A 12408-nucleotide genomic window follows, 5' to 3' on the forward strand; every position below is an offset into this window, starting at 1 on the left:
TTGTTAGACAAAGCTGTTCTCTTCCACAACTCAGCTGGGGAACTTATTTCTTTCTCTCTCTCAGGACGCAATTGGGTTTTTCACGTCAATTATCTTAATTGGAAGCAAGCTTAACCCATTTCCCAATTACAGCTCCAGCTTATTAGAACAAACAAACTCTCAAACCTCCTTTAATAAAATATAATACAACCAGAAACACCCCCAAAGAACAAATGCTAACTTTGGTAACAAGACACTGAGAAAGGGACTGAATAAAACAGCTCTGGTAAGGGAAAGAGTGGGGTGCTTTGGAAGCTGGAGAAGCAGAAGGAGAAAGTGGGGTCTGATTGTCCAGCTCAATTTCTTATTTAGCATTCTTAAAGGTCTGCATGCTGGTGACTCACAGAGGGCGAGCACTTCACCGTCACTCATTCCATATGCTTTTTCCCTCCACATACCAAAGGGTTCCTCTTAGAAACAAAACGCTGAGCTAAATGCAACTTTGCTTTGATAACGCTGGGCATTTTGCTGTCCCTGCCTCTGTACAGTTTGAGGCTGGAGCCAGGCTCTCTCCACCTCCTCCTCACTCCACTCCCAGCCTTTATCACTCCTGTTTGATGGACATGAACCTAATACCTATTATCAAACACGGAAAGCCTAAAGAAATAAAGAGAGTCCTGTGGCAAGAGGGAGAAGCCAAGTGTTACAGCTCCAGATGATGGTTGGTGTAGTCATGCCTCCTCACATGGCCCTGGGTCTCCTGCTTACCCATTTTTCATCACAGTGTCAATGCATCAAAGCTGCAGCTTCCAGTACCAGACACACACTTTGCTACAGATTTGTGAAAACTGCAGATTTTCACCTTCCTATTTGGCTTCCCACGACTGCCACCAGCTTTTTGAGAGGCACCCACCTTTTATACACATGCTGGGTTCCAGCCTAAGAAGCTATATACAGAAATCGTTCCACTTGCACAGATCACAGGATAAATGGGCAAAATATTTAGCCCACAAAGATGTAATACTCTACACCTACAGCATCTGCCAGGCACGGATCCAGTGATGAGCATTTCCCCCTAGCCAAGCTTACACATTCAGACACAGCAGCTACGATGCTGTTTTGATTCTGTTGTTCTCCGGTATTGTCAACATTTCTCTAAACAATTTTTACAGTTGTTTTTGAGTAACAGAGAAAAGTCAAAACTAAACTTGGAGATTCACCGTTCTAATATCTTGGTATTTAATCAACCTGTAATATAATATTGATTACGAATGCCCTGGAGACAAGAGATTGGTACTTTTCTTTAGAGCAGATACTTCATATAGCTCTTTATTGCAGTAAGAGCCTTTCGAATGTTCTGATAACAAATACCCATCTGGCCCATGGGCTCGATCGCTTCTGCAGTCAGAATTTTATCATTGATTCTGGCAGGAGTGAGACGGGACTCCTGGAAGGCAACACGCCTTAACTGTGTGATGGCCAGGAGGAGCTGCAGCAGAGGGCAAAGGGACTCAGACTGTGGATATTGCTCCAGAGGGCCATGAAATAAAAGAACCACACATGAAGAAAGATTTCCGGCAGAAGGAACATAACATACAAAATATTCTGTTGAGATTTCAGCAATTCTTCTCATTGCTCAGGAACAGTTACCTTGCACAAGAATAAAAATAAAATAAAATAAAATAAAATAAAATAAAATAAAATAAAATAAAATAAAATAAAATAAAATAAAATAAACAACCTCACTGTATGCCGGCTGTTTCCCTGCTCTCTCCCAGTCCCTCTCCACAGAAAGGTCACATCCCTGGTGTGTCTGGTGGTCCTTATCTTGTGCCAGCTCTGGCTGTTCCTCCTGCATGCCCAGCCTCTAGACTAACTGGACCAAAGCTGAACGGCAGACTTACATTTCATTCAGCTCTTCTTCTGGCATCTCCTTTCTTTTATCCTCTGCGCAGCCTGCATACATTCATAAACATGTGTGCTATATACTAACCCTGTACGTATAGAGCTGTAATGTGAATGATGGCACAGCCTTATCCTGCTCCATATTGTGTTTTGAAACCCTGCCAGGCACAAAGCCCATGCTCTGGGTCACCCCTCTCAGTGTAAATGGGCTGCTCACGCTTCACTGCTGCCCTTAGGTCTGGGCACCCGCCAGGTACCAGGTGTTAAGCACAGCACCGAAAGGATAGAGCAGAAAGTAGCTTTAAGAAGCCTTTTTAATGATCAAATCAGCAGCCAGCTAAAATTATCTTCCCATCCCTCCACCTGTAGTACCATGGCAAAGGAAGAACAGAGTGGTAGACTGGAGAAATGTTGTTCCTGATGCAATTATAACTTGGACTGTCATACAGGGTTACTGGGCACGTTTACATCCATAACCCTGAACCATTAATATCACAAGCACACAAGAGCTGAGCAAGGGGAACTCAAAAATCCAAAGACTGCTCCAAAAAACATGAATTAATTTCTAGAACCTGATGGGGGCTCAGAAACTGACTTTATATATATACTTAGTTTGATGTTTTTTCCACCTGCCAGTTCTTTGAAACCAAAGATGCTAGTCCAGGTACATAAATGAAAAATATGCATAAATCTGGGCAAAATGGGTACCTTATTTTCTTCAGCAGCAGGACAAGGATCCAAACTGTAGCCAGACTGAGCTGTTATTTGAAAACACAATTCTGCACTTGTGAAGACCAGAACAATCCTTTTAAATAACATTATCTGTATTTTCCATCATCTCTTTGAGTCATTCTTCACTCACTCCACACCAAAAGGTATGATAACGTTGTGCAGGGCAAATAGCTGGAGCTGGGTATATCAGAATAAGTGCTGATATGCTGCAGGTATGAGGGTTCACACTCATGACAAAATTATCATGTGGTGTTAGGCATTGTCAGTTCTAGTCCTCAAAACCCTGCTGCTTTACTGCATTAGATTTCTCCTCTATTTACTGTAACAACTTCAAGTCATTTACAATAAAGTCAGAATAAGCATACTTGTGCAAAGAAGCTTTGAAGAGTAAACTCATCAATGTGTGAACGTACTCTAGGACAGGGTTCATTAACACAATTAATGCCCTATCCACAAACTCGCTGCATTTGGAAGGATTGCTACAGTGCTCACTTCCTTGAATTGGCTCTGTACCAATGTACCAGTGTGCCCCCCTGCAATAAGTGACAAAACAAGAGTTTGTTAAATTTCTTGTTACGTTCTGGATTAATGCAATACTCTCCTTTGTTGTCAATGGTTCTGCACCTGTCTGAGGATGCTTGTCTAATCAGATGTTTGCCATGTCCTGATTTTATGGAGGTAGCTTTCTTTGCTACGCAGTAACTATATTTAAATCACCCTGTGCTGCACAATTTAAGCGAATAAATAACAATTTGGCATGCATTGGAGTTAGTTTGTTTAGGAAAAAAAAAAAGGAAACGCAGTCCCCAGTCTTCTATTACAGTGTGCGGACAGACAGCTGCATCAGTGCAGAGAAGCACAACAAGCCAAGGAATAATTTACAAGGCTATCAAAAGGGAAAAAGATAAAATGTTACTAAACATTTAGTGTTAGTGATATATTTAAAGCCCCAGAGTACAAGCTGTTCTGTCCACAGACAGTCAAAAATCACACACATGAAAGTGTTCAGACAAACAGTTTCTTTCCATGCTACAGGTTGACTTGATGTAATAATTCATTTTTTCAAAAGGGTATTTTTGTCCTGGGGAAAAAAAAAAAAAAAGGTCAGGCTCCCTCTGTTTTCTCCTACTTGCTTTTATATATACTAGAACAAATGAGTCTGCCAGGCATAAAGACACAGTTTATGACTCAGACTTGTTGAGAGTTGTATGGAGAATAACTATGAATTTGTATTTTGTGCTTCCTTATCTCTGGCTGAGTTGAAAGACCTGATGCTTTAATTTCAGATATTTATTTTTCAAATCATTTTAGTTACCCTAGTTGAAAAAATTCATCAGGGAAAAACTATCAGGCTTTTTAACAAGACTGGCACACATAGTATCTTTATAATGTGGTGCCTATTGTACTTAACGCTTGAGCTACAAAAAAGCACAATGCTCCTCCAAATTCCCCCGTGTACAAGAAAGGTGATTTTCTTTATTTGAGTCCCTTGAAGTGAGAAAGAAAGGGAGAGGAGATAGATACAGCTCTTTGTGGCATTGCTCAGATGCGAAAGTTAATCATAAAGTGCAGTGCTCTTTTTACATGTTTCAGAACGTAAAGCAGGGATGCATTCAGACCTGCCTCAAAAATGGGCTGTTCTAGTTGAAACTTGGAGAAATGAATTCCTGGCTCTGCTTCTCTTTACTGAGAAAGAAAACACAGTGGCCTTCTGGGGCAAGATCTTTAAAGATTTTCGATGAGATTTATGTGGCAGAAAGAGCTCTCAGAGACAAATCAATATAACTAAGTACAGCACTCTTCTACAATCACGCTGATCAGGAAAACCGGCTGCATCATCACAGGGCTGTCATTTTCTCACTCGCTTCGTGTGAGATCGCCTAAGGTTTCTCACAACATTGAAACCAAACCCTCTGGATGACAGCAGCCAGGGACAACAGGGGGCTCAGGAGCGGCATCACCTCCAGTTTGTCGGTTGTGATGCCCATTGCTTTTCCTGGCATCTTCGAGCTTCCCCTTCCCTGGCACTGCAGCACTGTATTGCCAGCACTGGCACACTCTCATATTGTGGCTGCCCCTCTATTAGACAATTTTTATAAGTGGTAACAAATATGAGGCCAAAGGCTGCAAGAAAAAGTATATTCTTGCACTTTCTATTCCTCCATTCTATTTAAGGATATATTTTTTATCAGACTGCTTGCAAGGAACAGAAACACAATGCCTCACCTTGGATCAATTAGCAAGGTGTTTCTGCTTGTCAGTTCTTCACTCCCTCATCATCAGATGAGCTGATTGCATTGTGTCTGTTTGGCTTGGCTCCTTTTACTTTGCATTAAATTCACCCTGTACGGCACCCTGGTGTTGCTTCAGTCTTGTTTTGCTGCTGTTTGCAGCCTGGTGCAGAGGAGGAGCTGGGAAGAGCAGGGCTCTGCTGTTCCCAGTACTGCATGGAGAAAAGGGCAGCTTCTGCCTAGAAAACTTACCACAACCAGGTTGCAGATGTCAAAAGGAATTCAAAGTTGGAAGGTAAGATCAAAAATGTAAGCATTAGAAACTCAGACAGCCTAGTAGTCACTCCTGAAAATCCCCCTAGACCTCTACACGCAGGTCAATGTGCTTAAATAGAGCTGGAAACCTGGCCTGACCCTTGGCAGGAAAAAGGAAAGGAAAAGCATCCGAAGCAGAAAACGCATCCTGAGTGCCATTCTTGTACATTAGTTGTAGAGCACACGTTCGCTACCTGCTTGTTCAAATGCACACACCAGGGACAGACACAGACCACAAGTTACACAGGCTCCATGCAAGTCCAGGCTGCTTGCAAATAACTGTGCACCAGTAATGAATCCAAGCAATGGGAATATAATGTCCTCCTTGAAAAAATGAAGGTTTTAGTTTTGGTTTTGCTATGGGTTTTTGCACCACTGCAGCAGCTACTTTAGTAATACAAAATGTTTGCTGCTGATGTATATTAAAAGCACAAAACAATGTGAGAAAACCGGCAATATTATGGAGTATTTTTATGACATTCCCTGCCCCCAAACCATTTTAAGGTGAGTTCTGCTCCTTACTATTAGTCAAACATGGGAAAGAAGATCACATGTAAAATTAGTTAAGGTACTGAGCTGTACTGGTGATAGAAAAGACGGTGAGCATACAAATGAGGGAAAGAGAGGAAAAAATAAAGGAACCGAAGAGAGCAGTACAGGGGGAGAAGTGAAACCTCGGGAGGAAAATGAACATAGCCTGTAAATATCTTCAAGGTAACAATGTAAATGAAGGAAGGAAATAACACCAAGTCTCAGAAGATAACAGATAAAGAAGTAATGGCCACAAGCAAAGGAAGGAGAAGTTTAGGCTAAACATGAGCAAAAATCTAAGAGTAATTAGGCTAGTGAAATAAATTCAGAGATAGCTGAGATGTAATTAATGCCCAGATTTAAGAACACTAGACAAAGAAGAAAAAAATTGGAGAGAGCAGATCTGTAAAATTTAAGCTTTGAGAGGAAGCAAAAAAGAAAGTCTTCCTCCCTGGCACTCTGTGACTTTTCTCCTCAATCATCTGATTGACTTCAGATTGGCACAGTGCTCAACTTCTGTTACTTGCAACATACCTGTTTTTTCATTACACCTGCTTGTTCGTAAGTTTTTTCTTTTGTGACAGCTGACATCAGTCCCTTTTTTTGTTGGTTTTTTTTTTTTTTTGGATCTTATTTGACTTTTCATCAGTTATACCTCAGTCACAGCATCTCCTCAGCTCAGCTCATCATTTTCTCCTCTCTCCATCCGGTTCCTTCAATCTGTTTATATGGACATATAGACAGATGCCTCTTTTGCAGTGAGCACTAATTCGGCTGTATGTTCCTTCAGCTGCATTTGCCCCAAGCATTTCAAATCGTCATGTTGCAAAGAGAGCCCGTAGCTGTTCAGATGTAAGTGGCCACTGTTAAAAGCTGCGCAAATGGATGACCTTTGTTCAACACGGGGGTGGTTTTCAATAGGTATTTTCTTTCAAGAGACATCTGTGTTTCAATAAGTACATTATGATTTAGTACACAGAATAGGTGTTGTTTCATCAACACTGTCTCCTTGATATTTTGACAAACTGTAAATTCATGCTTTTAAAGTCTCAGTTACTCACATGCCAAGGTTTCATTTCAAGGTTCAACTTTCAGCTGAGTATAGACACTTATTAAAGTCAAGGGAAGGATCCTATCAACTCGGATGAGTTTAGAATGAGGCCTTATACTTCTATTCAAGTTTAAGTAACCCAGAACATAAATTTGCCATTTGGATCCTTTAACACAGTCAGTACAATAGCTTCCACTTCTGCCATCACCAACTGCACTGTAATTCAACAGGCTGTCTTCAGTCCTCACAGTGCTCAATGCCTTTGTATGCGAGCACTCAGAAATCGAAAACAGACTTACACTTCCAACATTGTATGGCCAAGAAGTGTTCTTTTCTGCTTTTGCAGATGGGCAATTGACATGCAGTTAAAAAGGACTCGGGTGCCTACATAACCTTGGTGACCTACTCCAAAAGGACTTTTGTGGTGTTCCAGCAGTCCTTCAGATTTTCCTGGAAAAAAACACTTGAACCCAAGTTTCTCAGCACAGAGGGGGCCATAAGGTAGGGAAAGCTGGATGGAGCCACAGCACAGCCATGGAGGCAAAGAAATGTTGGTGGAGCAGCAAGGAGCTCGAGCCAGCCCAGGGACACCAATGGAAGGCACAGGGGAGAGAAAGGGAGGGCAAAGTTCATAGTCCTTTAACATTTTGCTCCTTACTTTGCCATTCTAAACTTGCCCTTGCTGGGCTTAATTAATATCCATCCATGCCAGTGCTAGAGAAACAATGCAAATTGCAGTTTTTACCCCTCTCCCACGTTTTCCATGGCCTCAGCCAGACCTTGGGATGTAACCTCTGTGAATGCTGTCTCATTAACTTCCCACTAATTAGTCACATACCATTTATGATGTATATTATCTGGGGATCTTATACGGTTTAACACATTAAAAAATAAAGCTTCTTGACATTTGAAAATGCTCTCACTTAGGAGAAACTGTCACTCCTCCTCATACCTGCAGGTAAAGAGATGGCCGAGGGAGTCATCTGGGGATAACGGAGCATCCTCCCCACAGCAATGACTTATGCAAAGTGTTAAGGTGGCTGCGCCATGATGCCTAAACTTTTGTCTTAGCTACAGCAATATGCCACGTGCTTAAAGCCCAGATTCAGCTCTTCTGACCATGGGCACTGGACTAATCACCGAGATAAATGAGCTGTCGCCCTTCAGTTTGCAGACAAGTGAGGACAGTGCATCTTGTGAGGGAATCATCCCACCTAAGCCATGAACCAGCCTCTCTCTGGAGGTGTTGCCGTCCCTCTCCACTTATTACAGCAAGCAGTAGGACTCATTGTCTACTACTTGGTAGGTTGTATTCAACCTTGGAGTTTAGCGCTGCAGATGAACTTGCCAGGAGTCCTCGGGTTTGGGGCTCCTGCTTCTTCTATGGCTGCAGCTTGCCACAAGTTCTAACTTCAGCCACGGTCCTTGAAAGCCTGTTGTGCCAGCCTGTGCTCCCCTCCGCTGTTCTGTGCCTTCAAGTGCACACAAACTGAAGACAAAGGTCACTAAAAACGCATCCCCGAGCAACAGAAGCCAGATTAGCACATTTCCTCCACAGAACTATGATGGCTCAGGTACTTAAAATACAAAGGCTGCTCTGCAGAGCCAGGTACACTCACAGGCTGCTGGTATTCACCTCCAGCAAAATAACAGCCCCCAGTCGTTTCCCCACTATCCCTTCCTCCTCGGAAAAGTGAGAGGAATCAATGAGGATTTAACTTCTGAAAGAGCCATGCCAGAAGTCAAGAGAGGAGCTTTTCTCTCTCTCTCTCCACAGAACATCTGATGGGATGTCTCCTCCAGACTTGCCTTCTCTACACATGCCTCCTTGTGCAGAAAAATTGCTGAACAAAAGAAGCTGACTTCAGGTGAACACCTCGAGTTGTATTACAAGTTTTAAGACAGAAGGATGTGATCTATTCTGAAAGTCCCTGATGATTTATTTAGTGGGCATATTCTTACATTGTTTCCCTTAACATCAGAGAGAAGGTGCCTTTGGAGAGGCATGGCTTTTATCTCACCTGCTTTAAAATCACACCACAGATCTCGAAAGAAAGGCTATGCCATGTCAGAATTTAAAAGATTCACCTTATGGCTGTCACCCACAGTAGATGAAATATGTGCCACGGAGTTTTAAATGATTGCTTATGCTGCCAATCATAGTTAATACTATGGAGTCAGACTCTCAGCTGAATGATGTAAGTTCTCATTGTTTTCCTGAAAGTGAAGAAACTGAATCATTTTATACCAGAAAAGGATCTGGCCTGAAAGTTTCAACTTCTTCTGAATCCAAAGTAATTTCATCTACCTGAATAATTTATCATAACCTATTTTTCATTAATGTGACTACGCTCTCGGGCTTGGTACTTAGCGTAGCTCTACTGCAAAAACAACTATGTGAAATTAGCACTTTCTTACTCAGCAGGTCCCTTTCCTGTGTGAAGTCGGAAAGAGGGTTTTTTAACTTTCCATAAAAAGTACTAAAATCCCCTTCCCTCCCCATTTTTTTTTCCTCTGCTCCCCTCCATCCTTTCCACCCAGCAGAACCCATAGAGTTAAGGGGAAGCAAACAGGAGAGGATTTTGGGCTTGTGTATTTACACAAATATTAACTCAGATACAGGGCCACCCGTGAAACCTCTGTGTCTCCAGATTATGACCATCACATTCCCACTGCAGACGACAAAGGGCTGCAAGCACACATTAAGCTTGCGAGGATCTTGCCACTGATGAATGCAACTTGAAACATGAGTCCCAATTCCCAACTGACCTGCTCAGCTCAACGCAGACAATTGCATGTTTAAAATTAATCATAGGTGTAAGCATTGCAGAATCAGGGCCACTGCAAGTCTGGGGACTAAAAACCACATAGGGCTATTTGGAAATGTCCTGCAAAACATCTCCTGTATACACCCTTCTGTACCCATCCATTTAGTTAAAACAGACTGTGCAATTGGACTGAGTGTCCCAGAATCGAGTAAGATTTGGGGACAATTTCTTATATTGTAAGAGAGAAATTGAGTGCTCTTTCAGAGCCAAAGTAACACTGGCATAATATCTCCTCTCTTGTGGAAGAAGGTACAGTTTGAGGCAATGCACCCTCCAATATAGTCAAAATATTTCTTCTACTTTTCAAGATAAGCCCTTTCTAAAACTCACATTAAAATTTTAAAATTAGTATCCCCCCAAGATTGTTGTTAAGTGCATGCAATTAAGTAGAAATTTTCAAAAATGCTTTCAATTTCCATTTGTTATAAAATAACTTTTATTTCCAGGACATTCTTCAAATTTAGACAGTCTCTAACATATGACTAAATCTGAAGTCACTTTGTCTGTCAAAAGGTAAAGGGCAAATGAGTTATAAGGTCAGCTGGGTCATCAGAAGTCTTTCTCTTTGGACCTGATGCAGTAAAAAATACCCACAGTCTTCCAAACAGTGAAAGTCCCAAAAGGCCACAAATCCTAGCTTTGCAACAGTCCAACCTATTCAACACAAAGGTCAGTATCGTTAAATAAAATAAACAAAACCAATCCTATAGCCAGAAATGACAGATCTGCCTAGGAGGTGAAGGAGCCATGCAGCCCTCTCTCTGGGCCTCCTTCACTCCCACTCTTGCACAGGCCCAGACTTCTTCATACGTGCACACACACGCACACGCTTGTCCAATTAAGTGCATATATTAACTCCACACTTCTGCACGTGTGTGCAAGTGGGTGGGCGAGCAGTCTTTTCCCTACCTCCACCTCCCATTACTGCCACTGAGGCTGGAGGACGCAAACTGCCCAGCCAGAGTGAGCACATGCTGCATTCAGCATGAGGCTGGGAAGAGGGGACACTGAGTGACATTAACCCATGGCACCTTCTGTCACTCTGTGGCCATCACTGGAAGGCAAACAATCCCCAGAAACATCTTTTCGAGGAGACAAAGAAATTGCTTTGCAACTCTTCAGTAAAGTACTATGCATAAATAAGTGTGCAGCTCTTTACACACTTATTTTCTCTTGTGACTGTGCTTGAAACACTTGCACAGAGCCACGCTAAGCTCAAATGGGTTTTGTTCTAGCCGAGTGTCACTTGTTCCATGGCCTGTCACAAAGACTGAAGGGTAGACCCCAGAGCTACGAGGCCGAGCTGCTGCAGCAGGAGGTGTACATCAAAGGCAGCAAAGACAAACACAGCGGCTGCGGAGGGAGGCTTAACACGCAGTACCAACTGGTTGTGTTTTCTTTTCCATGCATCGCTTTTTTAATTATTTCCATGAGCTTTCAGTTTGAAAGAGATTATGTAAAACCACATTCTAGTCTGCTGTGCATGAAATTCAAAATGTCTACATTAATGCAGAAATAAAGCAACTCCCACCTCTAAAGCTAAATGCTGTAAATAAATAGCTACATGGTATGAAGAGAGAACGAGGCTCAGCTGGGGCTCAACAGACTCAGGTTTTGTTCTCATTTCTACCCTTGACCTGTTCTGTGACTTTGAGCAAGTTGTTGCTTTTTTCCTATTTCTTTCTGGGTCAGGAACTACCTGTCATTTTATGTTCATATAGTGGCTGGCATGAAAAGCCCTAGCACTAGCAGAGATATCTGGATACCACTACAATACAAACAATATTTTAATACCTGTTAAACAAGAAGCACAGAAGAGACATTTTTCTTTCCCATTAAAAAAAGTTTCTTGCTGTAATGAGTGAAAACTTCATGTGTTTCATAAATACATCTATGTTTCTGTTAACCTCAAACACATATTCAAATACGTTCCTAATTAAAATCCAGATGCTTATTACAGAACTGTTAAGAGTATTTTCCACCTCTGTGACTTAAGATACTGAAGTTTTATTGCCTCTCTTCTACTTCTCATAAAAAGTATTGATTTGCTATATCTTATCTTTTAGATTTATATTAAAGGCTTCACAAAAAACTCCACTCCCAATGCATTTTTTTAAACTATCATTATCTCAAGCAGAGGGTGCAACTGTATTTACGTTAGAACAAAACCCCATATATTTACTATATATTTGAAAGTGGTTAATGTATTTTTTTCTATTCAAATCAATCTCTTTCTCAGCAGTCAATGTTGAAATAGGCCTTTTCCTAGTGTCTTAGGTAACAGTTCTGTCTTTTCTTGCCTCTTTCTCCTTGCTTACACATACAAATGTCCAATTATAAATTGCCGGCTGAAATAGATGCCACTCTAATTTCACAAATTCACACCATAAGCCGCAAAAAGTACATCTTTACATGCCTAAAGACTTCACCATCTCTAACGGTGTCATACAGACTCTAATAAAACTACATTAGAAAGATTCAGTTTTTTATTTGTGTGGGTGTACATTAAGGCTTTTGTTCTTACTTTTGGTACTTTATTTCTGATATAAATGCTGAAGTATCATTTCCAAGGACAAAGAGTTCAAGGTCATTGCAAGAAACTGATACCTTGAAATATTCTTTGGAATAAAAGACAATACAATACAGACTGGGTTAAACTAATGAAGAAAATTAAAACACTGGGATGTGAATTCAAAAAGCTGGGAGCAATAATACACAGATCATTTTAACCTGTTCGTGTACATATGCTCATGGAGCCATGATGTTGACAGCAAAATTCAACACATTCTGACCAGTGGAAAATGTATTTAAAATATATGGCTTGATTTTTGGAAGG

Source organism: Aythya marila (genome assembly GCF_965140915.1).
Source record: "Aythya marila genome assembly, chromosome: 2".
Lineage (NCBI taxonomy): Eukaryota > Metazoa > Chordata > Aves > Anseriformes > Anatidae > Aythya > Aythya marila.